General features: G+C 47.9%; 1 long non-coding RNA gene across 2 annotated transcripts in view; it reads left to right on the forward strand.

Annotated features, from left to right (window-relative positions):
- Window positions 1–13,134, forward strand: part of LOC131811653 (uncharacterized) — a 59,471-nt gene extending 46,337 nt beyond the window's left edge. For both annotated transcript variants that reach the window (XR_009346038.1, XR_009346037.1), the window contains exon 4: window positions 11,526–13,134. This is a non-coding gene — a long non-coding RNA (uncharacterized LOC131811653). The remainder of the gene's footprint in view (window positions 1–11,525) is intronic.
- Window positions 13,135–15,512: the final 2,378 nt, after the last annotated feature.

Here is a 15,512-nt window from a genome sequence, read left to right on the forward strand (position 1 = left end):
AGCTGCTCTGGGGAGTTACTCCGTCCCGTGAATCTCTTCAAATGGACAACTTAGGTGTTCTTAAGACACGACAGCTGGATTCCCCAGAGTGAGCGATTTGAGAGAGACAGAGACAGACATAGAGAGGGAGGGAGTGAGAATTCACAGAGACTTCAGTGCCTTAATTTCAAGGACACACACTGTGACTTCTGACATACTGTATTCAAGAGAAGCTACTCAATCCAGCCCACCTTCAGTGAGAGGGGGTCATTCTCCACCTGTTAGAGGGAGAAGTGTTGAAGACTTGTGGACACACCTTAAAGAGCTCACCACAGTCTACCTTCTGGCCCCAGATGATGTATATTCCTCCTCTATGCAAAATACGCTTACCCCTTCCCAAGACCCAGAAACTCACCCTTCCAGAGCACCGGCTCAAAATCCAGGACAGTAGAATCCATACCAGACGAGGGGTCCAGCGTGACCCATTAGGGAATCATATTTGTCCCACCAAAGGATACCCCGTGTTCTGAGGGAGACCAGGGATTTGGAGTTAGACTGACTTCAGTTCTGTTCTTGGCTCGGTTCTCACTGCAGGGGACTGTGATCGTGTGACGGGCCGGGCACAGGCAGCCACAGGGACCGCCTGTGTACGTAAGAGTGTCCGCAAGGGTGTGTGCTGATCAGACCCTTCCTGTGTGCTAATGTCCCAGTGCTGTTCTCCGTGCTGCTTGTGTTCTAAGTCATGTGGCCTTCCAACGACACTGTGGGGAGAATACTATTGGGAATCCTGTTTTCCTGGCTCGGGAAACCGGTGCATAGGAAGGTGGATGGTGTGCCCCAGGCGACCCAGATGGCAAGGGACTGAGGTCGGCTGTGAGCTCTGGTGCCTGCCGAGTTCGTTTCGCCAGTCCCGTGAGCGGGCACCCTGGCCTTCCACAGAGTACAGCCCAGAGTGAAGAGTGGTGTCACTTCTTTCGCGGGCACTTCTGTTTTATTTTCTTGCTCTGGAATTCTCCACCAAATAACTTGTTTTAAGTACGATCTGACAGTTTTGAGTTAACTGTTTGTCAGAGCTGGACACGTCTCCTCTTCTTTCTAAAGCATTGCAAATAGCTGAGTTTATATTGGCTTAGATGCGGAATTAAGGAACACACAAGATCCGGCAGAGAAGATCCTGAAATCTTCCCTTGTCAAAAAGCATTTGCACCGCCTGCGGCAGAGAGGAGAGAGGACGCCTCTCTCTTATTGCTCCTCGAATATGCAGGGAGTTTAGTGACTTAGTGGCTTTTTATTGATGCATATCACTTAGATCATGTGGATGCTGAGAAGGTAGTTCTGGCTTTAGGAGCCGGAGGAAACATAAATCATAGCTGAGCTGAGAACCCCATGAAATGATACAGCAAGAGGAGATTTTGGATTTACGCAGCTCAGCCATTAAGCAGGGAAGAGATTTTCTCTTCTAGTTATCGTCAAGTGGGAAAAGCAGCCGGCAAAGACGATCGTTTCCATCCGTCTTCTTTATTCCTTCTGTTCTAATTACGTCTCCTAAACTGCTGTTTGGATTTACCATGGAAGTAGCTGGGCCGCTGGGGCTGGGCCACACTGGTGGGGGCACCGCGCACCTTCGTCCGTAACTCCTCTTCACGCTCACGGCATGCGTCTGCCTTCTGGAAGGTCACCTCTCCCAGATCAGTCAGCGCGGTGACAAATCAGGTGTCTCTGTGTTACGGACCTTTGCTAAAGCCCTGTTGTCCCGACCTTACGTGATTCCCCCCCCCCCCCCCAATTTAAAGCACTAGCCCACATTCTGAATAAAGTCAACTTTGAACACTTCCTCTGGCCAGCAGCTCTGCTTGTTAACCAGGGGTTTCAGCCTTGCCACGGCCCAGGAGACATGTCACCCAGCGCGGGGAGGCGAGTAAATCAAATAGGGCCTAACATCCTTTGAGTGTATCGTTCAGTGAACACGTGGGTTACACTCTTGATGTGCACAAACATCCTAGACATCCATTATCTGAGAACCCACTGTGGGGCTTGCGTGTCCCGTACCCCCCATCCACAGCCCTGCGTGCTGGTGATCACAGAACTTATGGGAAATTGCAGATTTGCTGGCTACAGTTCTCCTTCCCAATACTGCAGCCTTTCCCGGGGCAGAAGGAACTGCGGCCTGGAGTATCGGGTCCCCACCAGAAATTTGTGATGCCTTAAACAAAACAGTTACATTAAGCTTCTCTGGACAAACAGAACTCATACACTATATGCAGACAGATAGAAAGAGGTTTGTTATGAGAGATGGATTCATCAAATTATGCAGGCTGAGAAGTTCCGTGATCTGTCCTGTGCAAGCCAGAGGCCCAGGAAATGCTGCGGATTCAAAGGCTAATCTTGTCCAGAATCACCCTCACAGACACACCCATAAATAATGTCTGACCAGCTGTCGGGGCGCCCCTCAGCCCAGTCAGGCTGACACATGAAATTAACCATGGCAAAAGCGTATTAAAAATAACCTATTACAGAGTCTGCCAAATGGTAAGCCACCAATAACCATTAATAATCGTCCCTATGATTGCACATTCTTTTCATACAGATTTCTTTCTTTCTTTTTTTATAAAAAGATGGATAATAGGAAAAACCCGATAGATCAGGGCGTCACCTCCTGCTTTGCTCTATTGGTGCCGCCCACCTGCCGTTAGCCAACCACCGAGCATCTCTGCCTTCATTTTACTCTTCTGCCAAAAAGTGGTGGCAGTATCTCGCCCGGCCACCTCACGCAGAAAAAATTCTTATGGCCCCTAACCATCTATGGAATGCAAGGGGGCTTTATCTCCCCATATAAGTAAATATGTGCCATCCAGGGCTTGCAACGAGCGACCGTTACAACTGTGTGCCACTGTGTCTTCCCGCGGTTGGACAGCAGGGCCTCCCCCAACACCTTGCCTCTCCCCTGTGGCCAAGATCTAGGTCCACATCATATATTCAGAGAGCTGGTAAATCTAAATGAGAATCTGTCAGTCTTCTTACTAAGAATTATTGGTTTAAAATTTTCCAATCCCCCCCCCTCTTTCAGACGGCTCTTCCTCACCCCCCACCCCCCAATTCTGAAGCAGGACAGATCAGAGACTCAGATTTACCACATATCTTCCAGGGGCTTGACACTCTGGGTGGGTTGCTTCATGGGAAAGTCATACTAATTATTTATAATGAGTAATATTGCCTTGATTTTCTGGACAAGGAGATGAAGGCTCAGAACGGCTTCATGTCTAATGGAAATGGATCTTGATTTTGGATTTACCTTACTCTGGGATATGTGCTCTGTTGGGTGTGTGGTGGAGGCCATGATCCATTCCATAACATTTATAAAAGACTTAGTGGATATCAAGGATTTCTCATTGGAGTTAGGCTGTGTTCTTTGTGCTTTGGAGATGATGGGAGGTACCCAGCATCTTTCCACAGAAGGCTGAAGGATATGGTACCCATGAATGCTGTGGTTAATCAGGATATGGTACCCATGGATGCTGTGGTTAATCAGGACATGGTACCCATGGATGCTGTGGTTAATCAGGACATGGTACCCATGGATGCTGTGGTTAATCAGGATATGGTACCCATGCATGCTGTGGTTAATCAGGATATGGTACCCATGGATGCTGTGGTTAATCAGGATATGGTACCCATGGATGCTGTGGTTAATCAGGATATGGTACCCATGCATGCTGTGGTTAATCAGGATATGGTACCCATGCATGCTGTGGTTAATCAGGCTCTAAAATGACAATTTGACTCCCTGGAAAAGACTGGGCAAGAACAAACACTTTCTTCTTGGACCACCCAGTACACCAGAGTCATTCTCTTCACACAGCAATCTCATCTTACTGTTGGCCGAAAGGAAACAGATGGCCAGAGACTACCGGGACCTCTCCCTGCTAAAGAAGACATCCTTTTTGTTTGGATCAATGGGAATCTACTTGTTGTGTGCATTGTTCACTGGTCCACTGAAGAAAAATCAGCGATTTGCACTAATCTATAGAACGTTAGTGACGGCGGCCTGTCTCACAAAGCCCCAAAGCCCGCAGGAAAGTAAACAGCCACTCTAATCGAAGAGCGCGATATTTGGAGCTCAATCGATAGGACCCCATTTCTAGTCTGAATAAAACATGAAACCCTAACAGAGTTATTTCAGAAAGTCAAGTCTAATGGGCCCTGTAGTTCCCAGATTTAACTGTAAAGATCGGCTGTAATGATCATAAGAACAGGGACAGACGGGATGAATGAAATGCATTCACCGTTGGTTCTGGTGCGGGCAATGTGCACATGGAAATCCGTTGACCAGAAGCAAAATCTCCCCTCTTTGTAGGGCCAACACCGATTCCCCACAATGTGGATTCTCCTCGATAGGGAGAGCAGGGCACCGGAACAGCCTTCAGGATTAGCAGGAAAAGTGAACGAATCCAGGTTCCTAGCCTCCCAGAACAGTTGGGTAAGGAAGAATTTATCCGCCATCAGACATGGGGGTCCTCGTGGTGACAGTTAGAAGAAGATGACCCACGTCGGGGTTCTTTCTGTTTCTTTTCTATGCAGCAGTTTTATTTCCCCAGACGAACTAATTCTTCCACAAGGAAGATATTGAGGCCAAATGCACAATGAGGTTCTTATTTGTGCAGACTTAGAATAGGATGAAGTAAGGCATTTTAGTACCAGTTCCAGTTTGAGCTTCCTGGGGAAGAGCTCTCACCCTGCTTGGGCTCTGAGCCTACAGCCCAGGCCGGTTGCTGGCAGGGAGGACTGTCGAGGGCTGGCTCGAGCACCCGCTGCTCTGCACGAGGATCCATGCCTGGCCTGCAGAGAGTGGAGGCACTGGCAGGCAGTCACAGAAAATGAGAGCCCTTCTGCAAGGGTTTTTGCTCCAGAAAAACAAGTTGCAGACGTGAAGCGGTTTCCAAGCTTAGCCACCGATGTGGGAAATTAAGACACAAAGGCATTGACTCTAAGTTACTGGAAACTGTTTTGAGAATTCGGAAGTGGAAGAAGCATAAACGTAGAATTGGTTGTTACTAAACTCTATGTTGATGACTTAGGGCAAAGTCTGAATTTGGTCTTAATGGTTATATGAGCGTGAAGTAGGTAGAGAAAAAAGAGTCTCCTCTCGAAGGAACAGATTTATTTATTTGAGAGCGAGAGAGAGCACAGGGCATGAGTGGTGGTGGTGGTGGGGAGCGGACAGAGGGCGAAGGAGAAGCGGGGTCCCCTCTGAGCAGGGAACCTGATCCTAGGCTTGATCCCAGGATCCTGAGATTCACCTGAGCTGAAGGCAGCTGCTTCACTGACTGAGATCCCCAGGGTCCCCAAGGATTAGCTTTAATAAAATCTTGCCTCCGTGGCAGGAGTGCACAGATTACAGGGGGCAGGTCAGGGGGTGAGGTGGGGAGGGCATAGGGGCCAGACTGGGACAGTCACATCAGTCAAGGGTGGACTGTATCCTGTCACCACTGGAGAAGCACTAGGGAATGTTAATTGGGAGAAGATCTTAAGAAAGTCCTGGAAATAAATGAAAGTTGGCAGGATGTGGATTAGAGAGGACAAGAAATCCTTGAGAGGTTTCTTTCTTCTTTCTGAGGAAGAAAAATCCACTGGAACACTCAAGTGCGGGGGGGAAGAAAAAGTAATTACGGGATAATCCAGTTGAAAGGTTAATGACCAAGCAGGACGGGAATGATGTGGTCGCCACAGGTTCTGCTGGCCTTTACTCGTTTAAATGTAAACAAGTGCCTTGTTGGCCCAGAGCTCCCCCTCTAGGCCAACAAGGCCCCAAAAGACCTTCCTCTGTACACATTTCCTTGGGGAGGGTCTCTCCATGCCACCGTCCAGAATCACAGAGGGGCTGAGATTGCAGCACTCTATCTTCCACGTTTCCAGGACTGCTCACAGAAGACACGAGACTCCAGGGCCAGAGACAAACGACTCTGAGTCCCAACACGCTGCACGTCTGCCTCATTTCTCCCTGTGCCCCGTGACTCCCACAGGCGGGATGCAGAAGGGCCTCTGTTTCCATCAAGGAGCGGAGCTCATTCCCCCTACGATGCTCCTCCTGTCACACTAGACAAAGCTTATGGTTGTACGTGCTAGCAGTGGAAACATGTCTAAAGGACCCATACCCACTTTTGCAATGCGGAGGATATAGGGAGGGCTTGGCAATGAAGGGAAATAATTTAATAGCTAACACACTCCTCAAAAGACTGGTAGTCAAACGAGGTAATTCTCTAAAGTGAAGTCAAATGGTTTGGAGGAAACCGATATCCTTTTTAAAAATAATACTTGGGTGGGGTTTTTCAGTATATACCTTCACGGATAAGGCTTTAGCCTTTGATTCAAGAAAAGAGAACCAAGTCGATTTAAAGGGAATTCTTAAGAAGCATTAAACTGGTATTAAAGGTGGTGCCAGATATGGAGATGGTCAGGAATACGGCACACAAATGGCCGAGGTTTAGGAATAACCACAATGGTTGAATGAACTCACCTTGAAAGGAACTCAGTTTTAATCAATGGGGCTATTTTGCTTTTATTTTCATTATAATTATTACTAAGATAAAGGATGCTAAAAAGACACGAAGTAGCTGAGATTGTAGCGTCGGGCAGCCAACTTGGGATTTAGGTGTGGAGTGAGGGAGACACTACAGAATTGGAGCTCTGTGCTTCCTTTGCCTCCTTTTGGAACAGGGACATGTGTTCTTGGTGGACAAAGGAAGCAGCGCTCGGATGGGCACACAGGATTTCAGTGCACGAGATCAGACAAAGCACCCGAACCTCTTTCCTGGAGAAGGCTCTATCTCTGTGTGTTCTGCAGGCTATTCTGGGCCTTGACGTCACCCAGCCTGCTTGCCTACTCTAGCATTTAGTGGGGCAACCGGCTTCTTTGTGGTAGGCGGTGCTGGTGACCTCCTTCGACAAGGATGCCCAGGGGCCATTAGGCATGGGTGTCCATATATTAAAAATGATTACTGTGATTGTGAATTGTACTTCTCTGTGATAAAAGGGAGAATCGATAACTAATTCCATTTGTAAAGGAATAAAAGAGCATTATGCAGGCTGCAGTCTTGTTCCAATAAAACTGCTCTGCATCGGCTGCGAGAGGCTGTTATTTAGGATATAAGGACTGTGTGTCACACCATCTGTTTGAGCGATCTTCATGATCTTCCTCCAAGGAGGAAGTGCTGTATTCCTGGGGATTCTGCTTAATTGTCCATAAAGAAGATATCCTCAAGTCAACGGCATCTTCAGCATGATGGATGGCTCGTCCGTGCAATGTGTCAAATGGTGTGCTTTCAAGAACAAATCACTTAAATCATTGTTTCCCCAAGCCTGGTGCATATGCCACTGGAGGTCTGTAATGTGGATTTTGGTGGTATAGGGACACGCTTGTGTTTTTATTTAATATGTATTTGAATATGTGTCAGAAATTAGTGTAAGTACAACATGAAATCAATGGCTAAGGGAAATGAGTGCTGGGATTATAGGTATGTGGGCAGGTGTGTCCATGGATGTCAAACTTTGGCACGTAAACATTGCCTTTCATCTCAGCAGATGGAAGGAGAGAGATCGGGTCACGAAGCAGCAGCCGAGTTCCTCACTATCTAAATTTGAGCACCATACTAGGCTGTGTTCTTTGCAGTGTCACATAAAAATTGTGAGTGATTTCTAATATGTGGACATGGCCGAAATTGTGACAGAATCACACGAATAACCAATTAAGAGAGGTCATTGACTTGCATTTCTGTGTGGTATGGAGTAATCACTTTATCCGTCCAGCCACCCATCTACCCATCAACCCATCCGCCGATCCTCCCATCTATCTGTCCAACCATCCATCCATCCATCCACTTGTCCATCCATCCATCCATCCATCCACCCACCCACCTGTCTGTCCAACCATCCATCCATCCATCCATCCATCCATCCAACCAACCATCCACCCACCCACCTGTCTGTCCAACCATCCATCCATCCATCCAATCATCCATCCATCCACCTGTCCATCCATCCATTCATCCACCCACCCACCTACCTGTCCAACCATCCATCCATCCATCCATCCAACCATCCATCCATCCATCCACTTATCTGTCCAACCATCCATCCATCCATCCACTTGTCCATTCATCCATCCATCCATCCATCCACCCACCCACCTGTCTGTCCAACCATCCATCCATCCATCCATCCAACCAACCATCCACCCACCCACCTGTCTGTCCAACCATCCATCCAATCATCCATCCATCCACCTGTCCATCCATCCACCTGTCCATCCATCCATCCATCCATCCATTCATCCATTCATCCACCCACCCACCTACCTGTCCAACCATCCATCCATCCATTCATCCATCCATCCATCCATCCATCCACCCACCCACCTGTCTGTCCATCCATCCATCCATCCAACCATCCATCCATCCATCCACTTATCTGTCCAACCATCCATCCAACCATCCATCCATCCACCTTTCATCAATCCACCCATCTATCCATCTACCCACCCACCCACCCGTCCATCCAAAAGCACAGGATCTGTTTCTGCCTAGATCCTAAGGATACACAGGTGATTAAGACATGATTTGTGACCCTGAATAGTTCACACTGTATTAAGAGAGACATAAGACCATTTAAAAAAATTCCCTGTAAACATGGGCACAAAGCATAGTGGGACATAGAAGAATCAAAACCAGAGAGCTAGGGAAAATACACAAAGGAAGTGCCTTTGACTCCAGTGGTGAATTTGAGTGGGAGCTGAGCAGGCAAACAAGGTTAAGCAAGGATGGCATTTTGGACAGTGAAGCTTGTATCAAAAGTTGGGGCATGTAGGAATGTGGTATGTGATCCATCTTTTTGTACTTGAGTGCAAGGGAGGGAGGTTGTATGAGGTACACATTGGGAGAAAGGTATCGGCAGCATATGAGGCTATACATATGGGTGAGGTCTTCAGAAACTTTGAAATGTGTGTTGGAATTTGGACTCTATTTGCGAGCCCAGAATGGCAGAGATGAGACACGCGTGTGGCCATCCTCGCTAGCGTGTGCTCGTGGCAGACGTAGCTGACCAGTCCCAGTGCTGCTTCCCGTGAGCGCGCATTCCTTCTCAAGAGAGAGCTCTCTCCAGCTGCCAGTGGAGATCGCTTTGACATGCAAGTGGGGTGAAACCCACCTCCTGTTTCTGGCAGAGCGTGGAGCTGGAAGGAACTTGTAATAAGGACTGGAGTGTAATGCAAATGAGGCCAAGATGGGTGCTCCGAAGTTTTTACACTTAAGCAAGTGAACAAACTAATAGGAAAAAATGAAATCGCCGCATCAGTGCCTTTCTGGTGGAATCAAAATGGCCCAATCAGGGGTTACAAAATGATGATTCTTGAGGCAAAGATAGCTTCAGATCTGCATTGTTTGCTTTAGAAAACATTTGATGATTTTTTTTTCTTACCGATAATGAAAAACTGGGAGAGTCTCAATAGGAGAGTCTCAATTTCTTGAAAACATTAGATTTTTTTTAACCAATAATGAAAAATAGAAAGATTGTTCAATTTCTTGTTTTTCTTGAAAAATTTGAAAATTCGCAGGCACTGTGTCAGCATTTCCATCTGGTGACAATTAGGCCCATCTGATCAGGGCTGTCCTCCTGGTGGAAGCAGACTCACTCCCGCTGGCCGCAGTGGACGGCGTCCTCTCACACTAATCCCAAGCCTGCTTCACGGATTCCTGTTATTTGCCTGGACCATATACGGATTTTTTTTTTTTTAATTTTAGCTCCTGCTTATGTGTCCAACAGTATCTCATGAACTATTCCTAGATAGTGATGCTGGAAAAATTATGGATAAATGACATTTTGTAAATCGGATTTTGAATTCTGTTACAGTTAGATGAATTTGAGGTTTTGTTTTTTGTTTGTGTGGTTTTTGCTCATGCAAATTCAGGTTTTCCCATATCTTAGCCTTTCAAATGAAGGGATTCTTCAGTTTTGTTCTGAGAGGATAAATTCTCAGGCTGTGTACAAGAAGACAGCCGTGGATTCTTACCAGCCCTTTTAATAGCAAACACAATTGAACACAGCAACTTATAATAAGGCTTTCATTTCTTTTGCATGAAAAGAGGCTTAAGATTTTCAAAGCTGGGGCACTTGCGTGGCTCAGTTGGTTAAGCATCTGCCTTCGGCTCAGGTCATGATCTCAGGGTCCTGGGATCATCTCAGGGTCCTGGGATCAAGCCCTGCATCGGGGTCCCTCCTCAGTGGGGGTCTGCTTCTCCCTCTCTCTCTGCCCTTCTCCCCTGCTCATGCTCTTGTGCATACTCTCACGCTCTCGCGCACTTACTCTCTCAAATAAGTAAATAAAATCTACCCCAAAGATACAGATGTAGTGAAAAGAATGTTCATAGCAGCAATGGCCACAGTCGCCAAACTGTGGAAAGAGCCAAGATGCACTTCAACGGACAAATGGATAAGAAGATATGGTCCATATACACTATGGAGTATGATGCCTCCTTCAGAAAGGACGAATACCCAACTTTTGTAGCAACATGGACGGGACTGGAGGAGATAAAACTGAGGGAAATAAGTCAAGCAGAGAGAGTCAATTATCATGTGGTTTCACTTACTTGTGGAGCAGAAGGAATAACACAGAGGACACTGGGAGATGGAGAGAAGTGCGATGGGGGAATCTTGGGGGTGGATGAACCATGAGAGACTGTGGACTCTGAGAAACAAACTGAGGGTTTTGGAAGGAAGGGGGTTGGGGGGTTGGTGGTGGGTATGAAGGAGGACTCGTAGTGCATCGAGCACTGGGTGTGGCGCATAAACAATGACTTTCAGAACACTGACACACAAAAATTAAATTAAATTTTAAAAAAATCTTATAAAAGAAAAAAAAAAAAAGGTTTCCAAAGCTAGCTCTTATCCTGTGGTTAAAACGGACTGTGTTTGGGATTCCAAGTCTGTCTCAGTCAGTAGAGACATCTGACTCTTGATCTCAGTGTTTGAGTTCAAGGCCCACATTGTGGGTAGAGATTACTTTTTTAAAAAAAAGAAAAAATAGGATGTAATGACAATGCCTTGAAATGTTGGCAAAGGTGCAAATTTTCAGTTATGAGATGAGTAAGTTCTAGGAACTGGATGTGCATGTGATGGCTATACTTGATACTGCCTTGTGTGTTTGCTTTTGGCCAGGAGAGTAGATCTGAAGTCTTCTCACCACATGTGAATGCGTGCAAACACACACACACACACACACTAACTATATGAGGTCTTGGATGTGTAAACTTGTAATCATTTCACAATGTACGTAATGTATGCATGTATGTAATATGTGTCAAATCATTGCACCGCAGACCTTAAACTTTCACACTCCTTACTCATCAATTCTACCTTGGTGCAGCCAGGAGAAATGTCTTGAATCAGAAATCGGGGAGGTAGGTTGGGGAGCGAGCAGACATGGGACAGGTGGGGGTGAATGAGAATTGGAAATCTCTTCAAATGAAGTAATTTGAATTTATTCGTGTCTGCGGCAGGAAGAAGAACGTTCTAGAAATAGCTCCTGAGAACCTGGGGATATAATGCACTTCGGTGTTTTCTTCAACACAAAACCCTTCTTGCTTGTTGGTGGGCACACTGGCAAGATGAAACTCTGAGTCCTGACATCCGGGACAGGTTCCCATGACCCCCGGCTGCTCCCAGAGCTGTGCTCAGGGTGGGGGACGAGGGGCTCCTCTCTGGGGGTGCCCACAGTCCCCCGCCCAAAGCTGCGTCGTTTGGTCTCCACGCTGTCAGCATCCGATGCTTTTCAGATATCGGGAACATGGTCAGCTCCTCCTGCTTTCTGTGCTCCTTGCAAGTCCTGTTATCATTTGCTTTTTACAATCCTGGACACAGTAAGGAGGTTTTAAATCCCTCAAACGTGTTCTAAAAGGCAGCTCCCAGCTCTGTTAGTGTGACCTTTGCAGCGCCCCGTGACTTACGTGGTTGGCCATTTGTCTTCCTCTTTTTTAAATAACAGCAACCAAAGGAAGGGGTGGGAAGTTGAGAGCCTGTTCTGGTGGGGACACAGAAGGGTTACGAATGCTCTTCCACTATCACCCGACAGCCTTTGGCATTTCAAAGGCCTGACGGGGTTTTATGGGGCTGCAGGCTGTTCCCTGGAAACCTGTGTAGCTACAAATCTAGGAGGACCTCACCTCCCCTGCTGTCACCTACCACCTACCGGTGACCTTGGAGGTTGTCACCGGATACCCCCCGTTCTCTAGGGAGGAATGGCATTCTCTCTCTTGGAGAGCCTTTGACAATATACTTTGGAGCCAATGAATGTCCAAGTCACTGGGTTTTTAAATTTTTATTTATTTATTTTTAAAAATATTTTATGTATTTATTTGAGAGAGAGCATGAGAGGGCGGCAGAGGGAAAGAAACAATCGGGCTCTCCGCTGAGCAGGGAACCCAATGCGGGGCTCCATGCGGGGCTCGATCTCATGACCCTGGGATCATGACCCGAGTCTAAGACAGACACTTAATCGACTGAGCCACCCACGTGACCACCAAGTCATTAGTTTTTTTCAGCCCACTTTGTGGAGATACCATGAGCATGCAGTAAGCTGTACGTGTGGCGTGTATACAGCCGGAGGAGTTTGCAAAGGAAGGACGCACCCTGAAGCTATCACTCCATCCTATGCCATAAACGCGGGGGATGCTCAAGAGAGTCCTCCATCCTCTCCTTTGTAGCTGCCGTGAGCCTTTGCTGGGATGTGGGCACTTCCAGAATGTTAGAGCCTCCTGACTCGATCGCTGATCGCCTCAGGGGCGGTGCAGGACTGCACTTCACCGACAAGGCCCTTCCGATCTTCATGTGAATTCTTTTGTTTGGGGGAATTTCTTCAATGCCATTGTCTATCTCTCCAGTAGAAACTGGATCGTTTTGAAATCTCAAGCCGCTTCAGACAGTTTTGATGGATTTTAGTACTAAATAGCGTAGACCGTAGTGCTTGAACTACTCCTGCGATGGTAGGAACTGACCGCCCCATCTTGTTCGCCGGTTCTTCAAGCCTCTTTATCACCAACGCCTGAAGGAGGAGAGCCGGACGCAGCCTTCGCTGGTGTCTGCTCTGCTGCCCCGGGTGCAGGTGGACGAGATCACGTCAGCCTGTTTTGTGATCTCGTCCACCTGCACCCGGGGCAGAACAGGCTGACCAGAGCCAGGAGCGTAGCACCAGGAGCTGAATGGATCACTTGGCGTTATGTTCGCCTATTAAACCCACAGATGTATCACTGACTTTACAGAGCGCTGTGTCGGGCCTACTTTTGTCGGTGTGGCTATCGAGTCATTCCGGTCACGTCGAGCCTGTGACCCGGGACGAGTTACGTAACCTCCCTGTTCCTCAGTTTCCCTCCCGTGCCCAAAGTCCGGGAGGGTGACTCCCCGTGGAGTCGTTCTGAAGTGTTACTGTAATAACGTGAAAAGCATCCTTAGAGGGACGCCTGCCACGTGGGAGGCGTCTGAGGAATGTCACACGTTTTTACTGCATCAGTTAGGACAGTGTATTTTACTGTACTCGTTAAATCCTCCCGGGGGGAGCCGTGGTTCAGACACAGCAGGAGAGACTCTTCCCCGCACAGTAGCTCTGGGCTCTGGGCTGCCCTCCCGTGTGCAGGGACCCGAGCCCCAGCGGGGACACTTCTGGAGACTCTCAGCACGGCCTGCTGCCTCCTCCGGCGGACAGAAAGGGGAGAATGCAAAGCACTTTTCCTTTTTTCCGTCTAAGATTTTATTTATTTGTTTATTTAAAGATTTTATTTGTTTGACGGAGAGAGAGACACAGCGGAAGAGGGAACACAAGCAGGGGGAGCGGCAGAGGGAGAAGCAGGCTTCCTGCCCAACAGGGAGCCCGATGTGGGGCTCGATCCCAGGACGCTGGGATCATGACCTGAGCGGAAGGCAGACCCTTCACCGACTAAACCCCCCAGGGGCCCCAGAAGGAGCCAAAGCACTTTTCAAACGGCCCATAGCATGTTCTCTCGCACGGGGGCTGGGGGGTGGGGGCAGGCGGTGTTGGGAAATGGAAAACCTGTCCCGTCCACAGCTTCCCAGTGGCTGCTAGACACGGTAAGAGATTCAGGATTCAGGGAGGCGGGCTGTCTCCCTCATGATCCCCTTATGAGCACCTTAAATGCCAAGATGTGGTCCTCGTTTGATAAGAAGAGAATGTTCCCCCTTGTGTTGGGTTCCCAGGAACTGGCCACCATTCGGGGTCTCTGGCCGTCCTGTAGGCTGTAGGAACTACGCAGCGACCCCACTTTCTAGTGACCGGTTAGGATATCGTAAATTGTCCTGACCTTGGGTCACACGGCCCTTCAGTTTCGGTCAGACCACCGGGTGTCTCGAAGCCACATTCTCCCCCCGAAAGCCGCCAGCGTACAGCTGTCTTCCCTGGGGTGAGGTGTGTCAGCGTGTGTTACTGCAAAACACTTCAGGGTCTGGGGGAAAAGATAAGATAAAACACAAATTACAGGCTGATAGATATTCCTAGCTCTTGGAATTATTCAGCAACTTTGCCTTAGGAGAAGTATATTAATAACAGACCTCAGAAAATATTTTTATTCCTCGAATCGAGGAGACATTGTCTCCTCGAAGAGAAGTCTTTCAAGATGGTATTACATTAATACTCTCCACCCGTGGTAGGAAGAGAACCCTCTTCATTTGGTCTGATCCTGAGGAGTCTAGGAAATTATGTAATTTTTTAAAGATTTTATTTATTTGACAGAGATAGATACAGTGAGAGAGGGAACACAAGCAGGGGGAGTGGGAGAGGGAGAAGCAGGCCTCCTGCTGAGCAGAGAGACTCTGGGACCATGACCTGAGCCGAAGGCAGACGCTTAACAACTGAGCCACCCAGGCGCCCCAGAAAATTATGGATTTTGTGCCCAGACCATGCACTGTTCAAGAATATGATCACTGGCCTGAAGGAGGAAAGGCTAAAAACAGGAGTTTCTTTAGGGCCTAATTTAAAATTTGGGGTTCAAAATAAAATCACAAAACTACATGGCAAAATCTACTTTTTACCCCATTTATGCCCATCCCATGCTCTCCCACCTGAAGGGAAACCATTTCTGTTAATTTATGTTGTGTCCTCTTACCTGATTGTGCCAATAAAGGAGAATAGTCACCCTTCTATCCCGAACCCCTGGATCTTACGCAGAATGTAGCAGGCCGCACATTGTCCTGCAGTCTGCTGTGGCACCGAATGATAGATGTTGGGATGTTTTCCATGTCTGTAGAGAGTACCCTCATTCTCGTCCAGGGTCGGGTACTACAGACATGGCTCTTGGATTTTAATGCCATCTGTCCGTCAAGCCCGCCAGTTGCATGCGCGGTTCTAGGAGCTCTCCATTTATAATCCTCCTAACCTGACGCCTCCAGCAGTTGGAAAGGCAAGCGCCAAGGCCCACCTGCCCAACCCAGAGGGAGGTTGCACAGCCTCTAACCCCAACACCGCCTCCGTGTCCCCCACA

The sequence above is a fragment of the Mustela lutreola genome, chromosome 11 (genome assembly GCF_030435805.1).
Source record: "Mustela lutreola isolate mMusLut2 chromosome 11, mMusLut2.pri, whole genome shotgun sequence".
Lineage (NCBI taxonomy): Eukaryota > Metazoa > Chordata > Mammalia > Carnivora > Mustelidae > Mustela > Mustela lutreola.